The sequence below is a fragment of the Cherax quadricarinatus genome, chromosome 2 (assembly GCF_038502225.1).
Source record: "Cherax quadricarinatus isolate ZL_2023a chromosome 2, ASM3850222v1, whole genome shotgun sequence".
In the NCBI taxonomy this organism is placed as follows: Eukaryota; Metazoa; Arthropoda; class Malacostraca; order Decapoda; family Parastacidae; genus Cherax; species Cherax quadricarinatus.
The window spans coordinates 249,614-262,473 of NC_091293.1; the positions used below are offsets into that span (position 1 = coordinate 249,614).

The window sequence follows — 12,860 nt, forward strand, 5'->3', positions numbered from 1 at the left end:
ACAACCAGAGAGAGAGGGGAGGATGAGCCAGCAAGACTGGATCTTGTGTTCACCCTGAGCAGTTCAGACATTGAGGACATCACTTACGAGAGGCCCTTTGGAGCTAGCGATCACGTGGTTCTGAGTTTTGATTATATAGTAGAGTTACAAGTGTAGAAGGTAACAGGAACTGAAGGGGACAGGCCAAACTATAAAAGGGGGGACTACACAGGTATGAGAAACTTCCTGCAGGGGGTTCAGTGGGACAGAGAAATGGTAGGAAAATCAGTAAACGAGATGATGGAATATGTGGCAACAAAGTACAAGGAGGCAGAGGAAAGTTTTGTTCCCAAGGGAAACAGAAATAATAGGAAGACCAAAACGAGTCCTTGGTTTACCCGAAGGTGTAGGGAGGCAAAAACTAAGTGCAACAGAGAATGGAAAAGGTACAGGAGGCATAGGACCCAGGAAAACAAGGAGATTAGTAGAAGAGCCAGAAACGAGTATGCACAGATAAGGAGGGAGGCCCAGCGACAGTATGAAAACGACATAGCATCGAAAGTCAAATCTGACCCGAAACTGCTGTATAGCCACATTAGGAGGAAGACAACAGTCAAGGACCAGGCGATAAGGCTGAGGAAAGAAGGTGGAGAACTCACAAGAAACGATCAAGAGGTATGTGAGGAGCTCAACACGAGATTTAAGGAAGTATTTACAGTAGAGACAGGAAGGACTCTGGGGGGACAGACCAGATGGGGACACCAGCAAGGAATACACCAACAAGTGTTGGACGACATACATACAGATGAGGAGGAGGTGAGGAAACTGCTAAGGGACATCGATACCTCAAAGGCAATGGGACCGGACAACATCTCCCCATGGGTCCTTAGAGAGGGAGCAGATATGTTGTGCGTGCCACTTACCACAATCTTCAACACGTCCCTGGAAACTGGGCAACTACCTGAGGTATGGAAGACGGCAAATGTAGTTCCCATTTTTAAAAAAGGAGACAGAAAAGAGGCACTAAAGTATAGACCTGTGTCATTGACGTGTATAGTATGCAAAATTATGGAGAAGATTATCAGGAGGAGAGTGGTGGAGCACCTGGAACGGAACAAGAGTATAAATGCCAACCAGCACGGATTCCCGGAAGGCAAATCCTGAGTCACAAACCTTCTGGAGTTTTATGATAAAATAACAGAAGTAAGACACGAGAGAGAGGGGTGGGTTGATTGCATCTTCTTGGACTGCAAGAAGGCCTTTGACACAGTTCCTCACAAGAGATTAGTGCAGAAGCTAGAGCATCAGGCGCATATAACAGGAAGGGCACTGCAATGGATCAGAGAATACCTGACAGGGAGGCAACAACGAGTCATGGTACGTAATGATGTATCACAGTGGGCACCTGTGACAAGCGGGGTCCCACAGGGGTCGGTCCTAGGACCAGTGCTATTTTTGGTATATGTGAACGACATGATGGAAGGGTTAGACTCAGAAGTGTCCCTGTTTGCAGATGATGTGAAGTTAATGAGGAGAATTAAATCTGATGAGGACCAGGCAGGACTTCAAAGAGACCTGGACAGACTGGACACCTGGTCCAGCAAATGGCTTCTCGAATTTAATCCTGCCAAATGCAAAGTCATGAAGATAGGGGAAGGACACAGACGACCACAGACCGAGTATAGGCTAGGTGGCCCAAGACTGCAAACCTCACTCAAGGAGAAAGATCTTGGGGTGAGTATAACACCGAACATGTCTCCGGAAGCACACATCAATCAGATAACTGCTGCAGCATATGGGCGCCTGGCAAACCTGAGAACAGCATTCCGATACCTTAGTAAGGAATCGTTCAAGACACTGTACACCGTGTATGTCAGGCCCATACTGGAGTATGCAGCACCTGTTTGGAACCCGTACTTGATAAAGCACGTCAAGAAACTAGAGAAAGTACAAAGGTTTGCCACAAGGTTAGTTCCAGAGCTAAGGGGAATGTCCTATGAAGAAAGATTAAGGGAAATCGGCCTGACGACACTGGAGGACAGGAGGGTCAGGGGAGACATGATAACGACATATAAAATACTGCGTGGAATAGACAAGGTGGATAAAGACAGGATGTTCCAGGGAGGGGACACAGAAACAAGAGGCCACAATTGGAAGTTGAAGACACAAATGAGTCAGAGAGATATTAGGAAGTATTTCTTCAGTCATAGAGTTGTTAGGCAGTGGAATAGCCTAGAAAATGACGTAGTGGAGGGAGGAACCGTACACAGTTTTAAGACGAGGTTTGATAAAGCTCATGGAGCGATGGAGAGAGAGGGCCCAGTAGCAACCGGTGAAGAGGCGGGGCCAGGAGCTAAGACTCGACCCCTGCAACCACAAATAGGTGAGTACAAATAGGTGAGCACACACACACACACACACACACACACACACACACACACACACACACACACACACACACACTCACACACACACACACACACTCACACACACACACACACACACTCACACACACACACACACACTCACACACACACACACACTCACACACACACACACATACACTCACACACACACACACACACACTCACACACACACACACACTCACACACACACACACACACACTCACACACACACACACACACTCACACACACACACACACACTCACACACACACACACACTCACACACACACACACACACACACACACACACACACACACACACACACACTCACACACACACACACACACACACACACACACTCACACACACACACACATACACTCACACACACACACACACACACACACACACACACACACACACACACACACACACACACACACACACACACACACACACACACACTCACACACACACACACACTCACACACACACACACATACACTCACACACACACACACACACACACACACACACACTCACACACACACACACACACACTCACACACACACACACACACACACACACACACACACACACACACACACACACACACACACTTGACTACACAACATAATTACATTCACGTACGTCATAATATATAAATATATATAAACCACGGGGGGGGGGGTTGTTTCGTGGTTTACAGATAAAACTGGTCAATTAGCAAGAAATCATTGAAAGGAAAGTCCATTCTAAAATTTTCGCTTATATATTTAAATATATATTTTTTTCATTTACATTAATAGAAAAAATTGATGATTTTGAACCAATAGAAATTAGAAAACTTACCTAGTAGATCTGATGCCGTGCTCCTTCCTTAAGTGGATGTGACTTGGACCTGACTAGATTGGGTCAGTGGCATAAGTCGGTCGGCGACTTGGACCTGCCTCGCATATGCCAGTAGGCCTGCTGCAGTGTTCCTTCTTCTTATGTTCTTATGACTGCATGATGTTGAAAATTTTTGACATATGAAAGAAATTCGAGGAGTTGACTGAACAGTCGTGATATTACCATCACTACCCACCCAGGTTACCAGTCATAACGTGTCACCACCCAGGTTACCAGTCATAACGTGTCACCACCCAGGTTACCAGTCATAACGTGTCACCACCCAGGTTACCAGTCATAACGTGTCACCACCCAGGTTACCAGTCATAACGTGTCACCACCCAGGTTACCAGTCATAACGTGTCATTACGTGTCACCACCCAGGTTACCAGTCATAACGAGTCACCACCCAGGTTACCAGTCATAACTTGTCACCACCCAGGTTACCAGTCATAACGTGTCACTACCCAGGTTACCAGTCATAACGTGTCACCACCCAGGTTACCAGTCATAACGTGTCACCACCCAGGTTAGCAGTCATAACGTGTCACCACCCAGGTTACCAGTCATAACGTGTCACCACCCAGGTTACCAGTCATAACGTGTCACCACCCAGGTTACCAGTCATAACGTGTCACCACCCAGGTTACCAGTCATAACGTGTCACCACCCAGGTTACCAGTCATAACGTGTCACCACCCAGGTTACCAGTCATAACGTGTCACCACCCAGGTTACCAGTCATAACGTGTCACCACCCAGGTTACCAGTCATAACGTGTCACCACCCAGGTTACCAGTCATAACGTGTCACCACCCAGGTTACCAGTCATAACGTGTCACCACCCAGGTTACCAGTCATAACGTGTCACCACCCAGGTTACCAGTCATAACGTGTCACCACCCAGGTTACCAGTCATAACGTGTCACGTGTCACCACCCAGGTTACCAGTCATAACGTGTCACCACCCAGGTTACCAGTCATAACGTGTCACCACCCAGGTTACCAGTCATAACGTGTCACCACCCAGGTTACCAGTCATAACGTGTCACCACCCAGGTTACCAGTCATAACGTGTCACCACCCAGGTTACCAGTCATAACGTGTCACCACCCAGGTTACCAGTCATAACGTGTCACCACCAGGTTACCAGTCATAACGTGTCACCACCCAGGTTACCAGTCATAACGTGTCATAACGTGTCCACCCAGGTTACCAGTCATAACGTGTCACCACCCAGGTTACCAGTCATAACGTGTCACCACCCAGGTTACAGTCATAACAGTCAGGTTAAGTCGTGTCACCACCCAGGTTACCAGTCATAACGTGTCACCCACCAGTCAGTGTTACCCCAGTCATAACGTGTCACCACCCAGGTTACCAGTCATAACGTGTCACCACACAGGTTACCAGTCATAACGTGTCACCACCCAGGTTACCAGTCATAACGTGTCACCTCCCAGGTTACCAGTCATAACGTGTAACAGGTACCAGTCATAACGTGTACCCAGGTTACCAGTCATAACGTGTCACTACCCAGGTTACCAGTCATAACGTGTCACCACCCAGGTTACAGTCATAACGTGTCATACCAGTCATAACGTGTCACTACCCAGGTTACCAGTCATAACGTGTCACCACCCAGGTTACCAGTCATAACGTGTTACAGGTTACCAGTCATAATGTGTCACCACCCAGGTTACCAGTCATAACGTGTCACCACCCAGGTTACCAGTCATAACGTGTCACCACCCAGGTTACCAGTCATAACGTGTCACCACCCAGGTTACCAGTCATAACGTGTCACTACCCAGGTTACCAGTCATAACGTGTCACCACCCAGGTTACCAGTCATAACGTGTCACTACCCAGGTTACCAGTCATAACGTGTCACCACCCAGGTTACCAGTCATAACGTGTCACCACCCAGGTTACCAGTCATAACGTGTCACCACCCAGGTTACCAGTCATAACGTGTCACCACCCAGGTTACCAGTCATAACGTGTCACTACCCAGGTTACCAGTCATAACGTGTCACCACCCAGGTTACCAGTCATAACGTGTCACCACCCAGGTTACCAGTCATAACGTGTCACCACCCAGGTTACCAGTCATAACGTGTCACCACCCAGGTTACCAGTCATAACGTGTCACCACCCAGGTTACCAGTCATAACGTGTCACCACCCAGGTTACCAGTCATAACGTGTCACCACCCAGGTTACCAGTCATAACGTGTCACCACCCAGGTTACCAGTCATAACGTGTCACCACCCAGGTTACCAGTCATAACGTGTCACCACCCAGGTTACCAGTCATAACGTGTCACCACCCAGGTTACCAGTCATAACGTGTCACCACCCAGGTTACCAGTCATAACGTGTCACCACCCAGGTTACCAGTCATAACGTGTCACCACCCAGGTTACCAGTCATAACGTGTCACCACCCAGGTTACCAGTCATAACGTGTCACCACCCAGGTTACCAGTCATAACGTGTCACCACCCAGGTTACCAGTCATAACGTGTCACTACCCAGGTTACCAGTCATAACGTGTCACTACCCAGGTTACCAGTCATAACGTGTCACTACCCAGGTTACCAGTCATAACGTGTCAACAGGTTACCAGTCACCAGTCATAACGTGTACCCAGGTTACCAGTCATAACGTGTCACCACCCAGGTTACCAGTCATAACGTGTCACTACCCAGGTTACCAGTCATAACGTGTCACCACCCAGGTTACCAGTCATAACGTGTCACCACCCAGGTTACCAGTCATAACGTGTCACTACCCAGGTTACCAGTCATAACGTGTCACCACCCAGGTTACCAGTCATAACGTGTCACCACCCAGGTTACCAGTCATAACGTGTCACCACCCAGGTTACCAGTCATAACGTGTCACCACCCAGGTTACCAGTCATCACCACCCAGGTTACCAGTCATAACGTGTCACCACCCAGGTTACCAGTCATAACGTGTCACCACCCAGGTTACCAGTCATAACGTGTCACCACCCAGGTTACCAGTCATAACGTGTCACCACCCAGGTTACCAGTCATAACGTGTCACCACCCAGGTTACCAGTCATAACGTGTCACCACCCAGGTTACCAGTCATAACGTGTCACCACCCAGGTTACCAGTCATAACGTGTCACCACACAGGTTACCAGTCATAACGTGTCACCACCCAGGTTACCAGTCATAACGTGTCACCACCCAGGTTACCAGTCATAACGTGTCACCACCCAGGTTACCAGTCATAACGTGTCACCACCCAGGTTACCAGTCATAACGTGTCACTACCCAGGTTACCAGTCATAACGTGTCACTACCCAGGTTACCAGTCATAACGTGTCACTACCCAGGTTACCAGTCATAACGTGTCACTACCCAGGTTACCAGTCATAACGTGTCACCGCGCAGGTTACCAGTCATAACGTGTCACTACCCAGGTTACCAGTCATAACGTGTCACCACCCAGGTTACCAGTCATAACGTGTCACTACCCAGGTTACCAGTCATAACGTGTCACTACCCAGGTTACCAGTCATAACGTGTCACCACCCAGGTTACCAGTCATAACGTGTCACTACCCAGGTTACCAGTCATAACGTGTCACCACCCAGGTTACCAGTCATAACGTGTCACCACCCAGGTTACCAGTCATAACGTGTCACCACCCAGGTTACCAGTCATAACGTGTCACCACCCAGGTTACCAGTCATAACGTGTCACCACCCAGGTTACCAGTCATAACGTGTCACCACCCAGGTTACCAGTCATAACGTGTCACCCAGGTTACCAGTCATAACGTGTCACCACCCAGGTTACCAGTCATAACGTGTCACCACCCAGGTTACCAGTCATAACGTGTTACCAGTCATAACGTGTCACTACCCAGGTTACCAGTCATAACGTGTCACTACCCAGGTTACCAGTCATAACGTGTCACGTGTCACCCAGGTTACCAGTCATAACGTGTCACCACCCAGGTTACCAGTCATAACGTGTCACTACCCAGGTTACCAGTCATAACGTGTCACCACCCAGGTTACCAGTCATAACGTGTCACTACCCAGGTTACCAGTCATAACGTGTCACTACCCAGGTTACCAGTCATAACGTGTCACCACCCAGGTTACCAGTCATAACGTGTCACCACCCAGGTTACCAGTCATAACGTGTCACCACACAGGTTACCAGTCATAACGTGTCACCACCCAGGTTACCAGTCATAACGTGTCACCACCCAGGTTACCAGTCATAACGTGTCACCACCCAGGTTACCAGTCATAACGTGTCACTACCCAGGTTACAAGTCATAACGTGTCACCACCCAGGTTACCAGTCATAACGTGTCACCACCCAGTTTACCAGTCATAACGTGTCACCACCCAGGTTACCAGTCATAACGTGTCACCTCCCAGGTTTCCAGTCAAAACGTGTCACCACACAGGTTACCAGTCTTAACGTGTCACCACCCAGGTTACCAGTCATAACGTGTCACTACCCAGGTTACCAGTCATAACGTGTCACTACACAGGTTACCAGTCATAACGTGTCACTACCCAGGTTACCAGTCATAACGTGTCACCACCCAGGTTACCAGTCATAACGTGTCACCACCCAGGTTACCAGTCATAACGTGTCACCACCCAGGTTACCGGTCATAACGTGTCACTAACCAGGTTACCAGTCATAACGTGTCACCACCCAGGTTACCAGTCATAACGTGTCACTACCCTGGTTACCAGTCATAAAGTGTCGCTACCCAGGTTACCTGTCATAACGTGTCACTACCCAGGTTACCAGTCATAACGTATCACCACACAGGTTACCAGTTATAACGTGTCACTACCCAGGTTACCAGTCATAACGTGTCACTACCCAGGTTACCAGTCATAACGTGTCACCACCCAGGTTACCAGTCATAACGTGTCACTACCCAGGTTACCAGTCATAACGTGTCACCACCCAGGTTACCAGTCATAACGTGTCACCACCCAGGTTACCAGTCATAACGTGTCACCACCCAGGTTACCAGTCATAACGTGTCACCACCCAGGTTACCAGTCATAACGTGTCACCACCCAGGTTACCAGTCATAACGTGTCACCACCCAGGTTACCAGTCATAACGTGTCACCACCCAGGTTACCAGTCATAACGTGTCACCACCCAGGTTACCAGTCATAACGTGTCACCACCCAGGTTACCAGTCATAACGTGTCACCACCCAGGTTACCAGTCATAACGTGTCACCACCCAGGTTACCAGTCATAACGTGTCACTACCCAGGTTACCAGTCATAACGTGTCACTACCCAGGTTACCAGTCATAACGTGTCACCACCCAGGTTACCAGTCATAACGTGTCACCACCCAGGTTACCAGTCATAACGTGTCACCACACAGGTTACCAGTCATAACGTGTCACCACCCAGGTTACCATTGATACCGTGTCACTACCCAGGTTACCAGTAATAACGTGTCACTACCCAGGTTACCAGTCATAACGTGTCACTACCCAGGTTACCTGTCATAACGTGTCACCACAGAGGTTACCAGTCATAACGTGTCACTACCCAGGTTACCAGTCATAACGTGTCACCACCCAGGTTACCAGTCATAACGTGTCACTACCCAGGTTACCAGTCATAACGTGTCACTACCCAGGTTACCAGTCATAACGTGTCACCACCCAGGTTACCAGTCATAACGTGTCACTTCCCAGGTTACCAGTCATAACGTGTCACCACACAGGTTACCAGTCATAACGTGTCACCACCCTGGTTACCAGTCATAACGTGTCACTACCCAGGTTACCAGTCATAACGTGTCACCACCCAGGTTACCAGTCATAACGTGTCACTACCCAGGTTACCAGTCATAACGTGTCACCACCCAGGTTACCAGTCATAACGTGTCACCACCCAGGTTACCAGTCATAACGTGTCACCACCCAGGTTACCAGTCATAACGTGTCACCACCCAGGTTACCAGTCATAACGTGTCACCACCCAGGTTACCAGTCATAACGTGTCACCACCCATGTTACCAGTCATAACGTGTCACCACCCAGGTTACCAGTCATAACGTGTCACCACCCAGGTTACCAGTCATAACGTGTCACCACCCAGATTACCAGTCATAACGTGTCACCACACAGGTTACCAGTCATAACGTGTCACCACCCAGGTTACCAGTCATAACGTGTCACGACACAGGTTACCAGTCATAACGTGTCACCACCCAGGTTACCAGTCATAACGTGTCACTACCCAGGTTACCAGTCATAACGTGTCACTACCCAGGTTACCAGTCATAACGTGTCACCACCCAGGTTACCAGTCATAACGTGTCACCACCCAGGTTACCAGTCATAACGTGTCACCACCCAGGTTACCAGTCATAACGTGTCACCACCCAGGTTACCAGTCATAACGTGTCACCACCCAGGTTACCAGTCATAACGTGTCACCACCCAGGTTACCAGTCATAACGTGTCACCACCCAGGTTACCAGTCATAACGTGTCACCACCCAGGTTACCAGTCATAACGTGTCACCACCCAGGTTACCAGTCATAACGTGTCACCACCCAGGTTACCAGTCATAACGTGTCACCACCCAGGTTACCAGTCATAACGTGTCACCACCCAGGTTACCAGTCATAACGTGTCACCACCCAGGTTACCAGTCATAACGTGTCACCACCCAGGTTACCAGTCATAACGTGTCACCACCCAGGTTACCAGTCATAACGTGTCACCACCCAGGTTACCAGTCATAACGTGTCACCACCCAGGTTACCAGTCATAACGTGTCACCACCCAGGTTACCAGTCATAACGTGTCACGACCCAGGTTACCAGTCATAACGTGTCAACCCAGGTTACCAGTCATTACGTGTCAACACCCAGGATACCAGTCATAACGTGTCACTACCCAGGTTACCAGTCATAACGTGTCACTACCCAGGTTACCAGTCATAACGTGTCACCACCCAGGTTACCAGTCATAACGTGTCACTACCCAGGTTACCAGTCATAACGTGTCACCACCCAGGTTACCAGTCATAACGTGTCACTACCCAGGTTACCAGTCATAACGTGTCACTACCCAGGTTACCAGTCATAACGTGTCACACCGCAGGTTACCAGTCATAACGTGTCACTACCCAGGTTACCAGTCATAACGTGTCACCACCCAGGTTACCAGTCATAACGTGTCACCACCCAGGTTACCAGTCATAACGTGTCACTACCCAGGTTACCAGTCATAACGTGTCACCACCCAGGTTACCAGTCATAACGTGTCACCACCCAGGTTACCAGTCATAACGTGTCACCACCCAGGTTACCAGTCATAACGTGTCACCACCCAGGTTACCAGTCATAACGTGTCACCACCCAGGTTACCAGTCATAACGTGTCACCACCCAGGTTACCAGTCATAACGTGTCACCACCCAGGTTACCAGTCATAACGTGTCACCACCCAGGTTACCAGTCATAACGTGTCACCACCCAGGTTACCAGTCATAACGTGTCACCACCCAGGTTACCAGTCATAACGTGTCACCACCCAGGTTACCAGTCATAACGTGTCACCACCCAGGTTACCAGTCATAACGTGTCACCACCCAGGTTACCAGTCATAACGTGTCACCACCCAGGTTACCAGTCATAACGTGTCACCACCCAGGTTACCAGTCATAACGTGTCAACACCCAGGTTACCAGTCATAACGTGTCACCACCCAGGTTACCAGTCATAACGTGTCACCACACAGGTTACCAGTCATAACGTGTCACCACCCAGGTTACCAGTCATAACGTGTCACTACCCAGGTTACCAGTCATAACGTGTCACTACCCAGGTTACCAGTCATAACGTGTCACCACCCAGGTTACCAGTCATAACGTGTCACTACCCAGGTTACCAGTCATAACGTGTCACCACCCAGGTTACCAGTCATAACGTGTCACTACCCAGGTTACCAGTCATAACGTGTCACTACCCAGGTTACCAGTCATAACGTGTCACCACCCAGGTTACCAGTCATAACGTGTCACTACCCAGGTTACCAGTCATAACGTGTCACAGTCATAACCCAGGTTACCAGTCATAACGTGTCACCACCCAGGTTACCAGTCATAACGTGTCACCACCCAGGTTACCAGTCATAACGTGTCACCACCCAGGTTACCAGTCATAACGTGTCACCACCCAGGTTACCAGTCATAACGTGTCACCACCCAGGTTACCAGTCATAACGTGTCACCACCCAGGTTACCAGTCATAACGTGTCACTACCCAGGTTACCAGTCATAACGTGTCACCACCCAGGTTACCAGTCATAACGTGTCACCACCCAGGTTACCAGTCATAACGTGTCACCACCCAGGTTACCAGTCATAACGTGTCACCACCCAGGTTACCAGTCATAACGTGTCACCACCCAGGTTACCAGTCATAACGTGTCACCACCCAGGTTACCAGTCATAACGTGTCACCACCCAGGTTACCAGTCATAACGTGTCACCACCCAGGTTACCAGTCATAACGTGTCACCACCCAGGTTACCAGTCATAACGTGTCACCACCCAGGTTACCATTCATAACGTGTAACGTACCAGTCACCACCCAGGTTACCAGTCATAACGTGTCACCACCCAGGTTACCAGTCATAACGTGTCACAGTCATAACCCAGGTTACCAGTCATAACGTGTCACCACCCAGGTTACCAGTCATAACGTGTCACTACCCAGGTTACCAGTCATAACGTGTCACCACCCAGGTTACCAGTCATAACGTGTCACCACCCAGGTTACCAGTCATAACGTGTCACTACCCAGGTTACCAGTCATAACGTGTCACCACCCAGGTTACCAGTCATAACGTGTCACCACCCAGGTTACCAGTCATAACGTGCCACCAACCAGGTTACAAGTCATAACGTGTCACCACCCAGGTTACCAGTCATAACGTGTCACCACCCAGGTTACCAGTCATAACGTGTCACCACCCAGGTTACCAGTCATAACGTGTCACCACCCAGGTTACCAGTCATAACGTGTCACCACCCAGGTTACCAGTCATAACGTGTCACCACCCAGGTTACCAGTCATAACGTGTCACTACCCAGGTTACCAGTCATAACGTGTCACCACCCAGGTTACCAGTCATAACGTGTCACCACCCAGGTTACCAGTCATAACGTGTCAACCCAGGTTACCAGTCAGAACGTGTCACCACCCAGGTTACCAGTCATAACGTGTCACCACCCAGGTTACCAGTCATAACGTGTCACCACCCAGGTTACCAGTCATAACGTGTCACCACCCAGGTTACCAGTCATAACGTGTCACCACCCAGGTTACCAGTCATAACGTGTCACCACCCAGGTTACCAGTCATAACGTGTCACCACCCAGGTTACCAGTCATAACGTGTCACCACCCAGGTTACCAGTCATAACGTGTCACCACCCAGGTTACCAGTCACGTGTAACATAACGTGTCACTACCCAGGTTACCAGTCATAACGTGTCACCACCCAGGTTACCAGTCATAACG

At 49.3% G+C, this 12,860-nt stretch overlaps 1 long non-coding RNA gene across 1 annotated transcript in view; it reads right to left on the minus strand.

Annotated features, from left to right (window-relative positions):
• The window catches only part of LOC138852994 (uncharacterized), a 117,708-nt gene that overhangs the window by 69,957 nt on the left and 34,891 nt on the right, over nucleotides 1–12,860 (minus strand). The window lies entirely within an intron of this gene.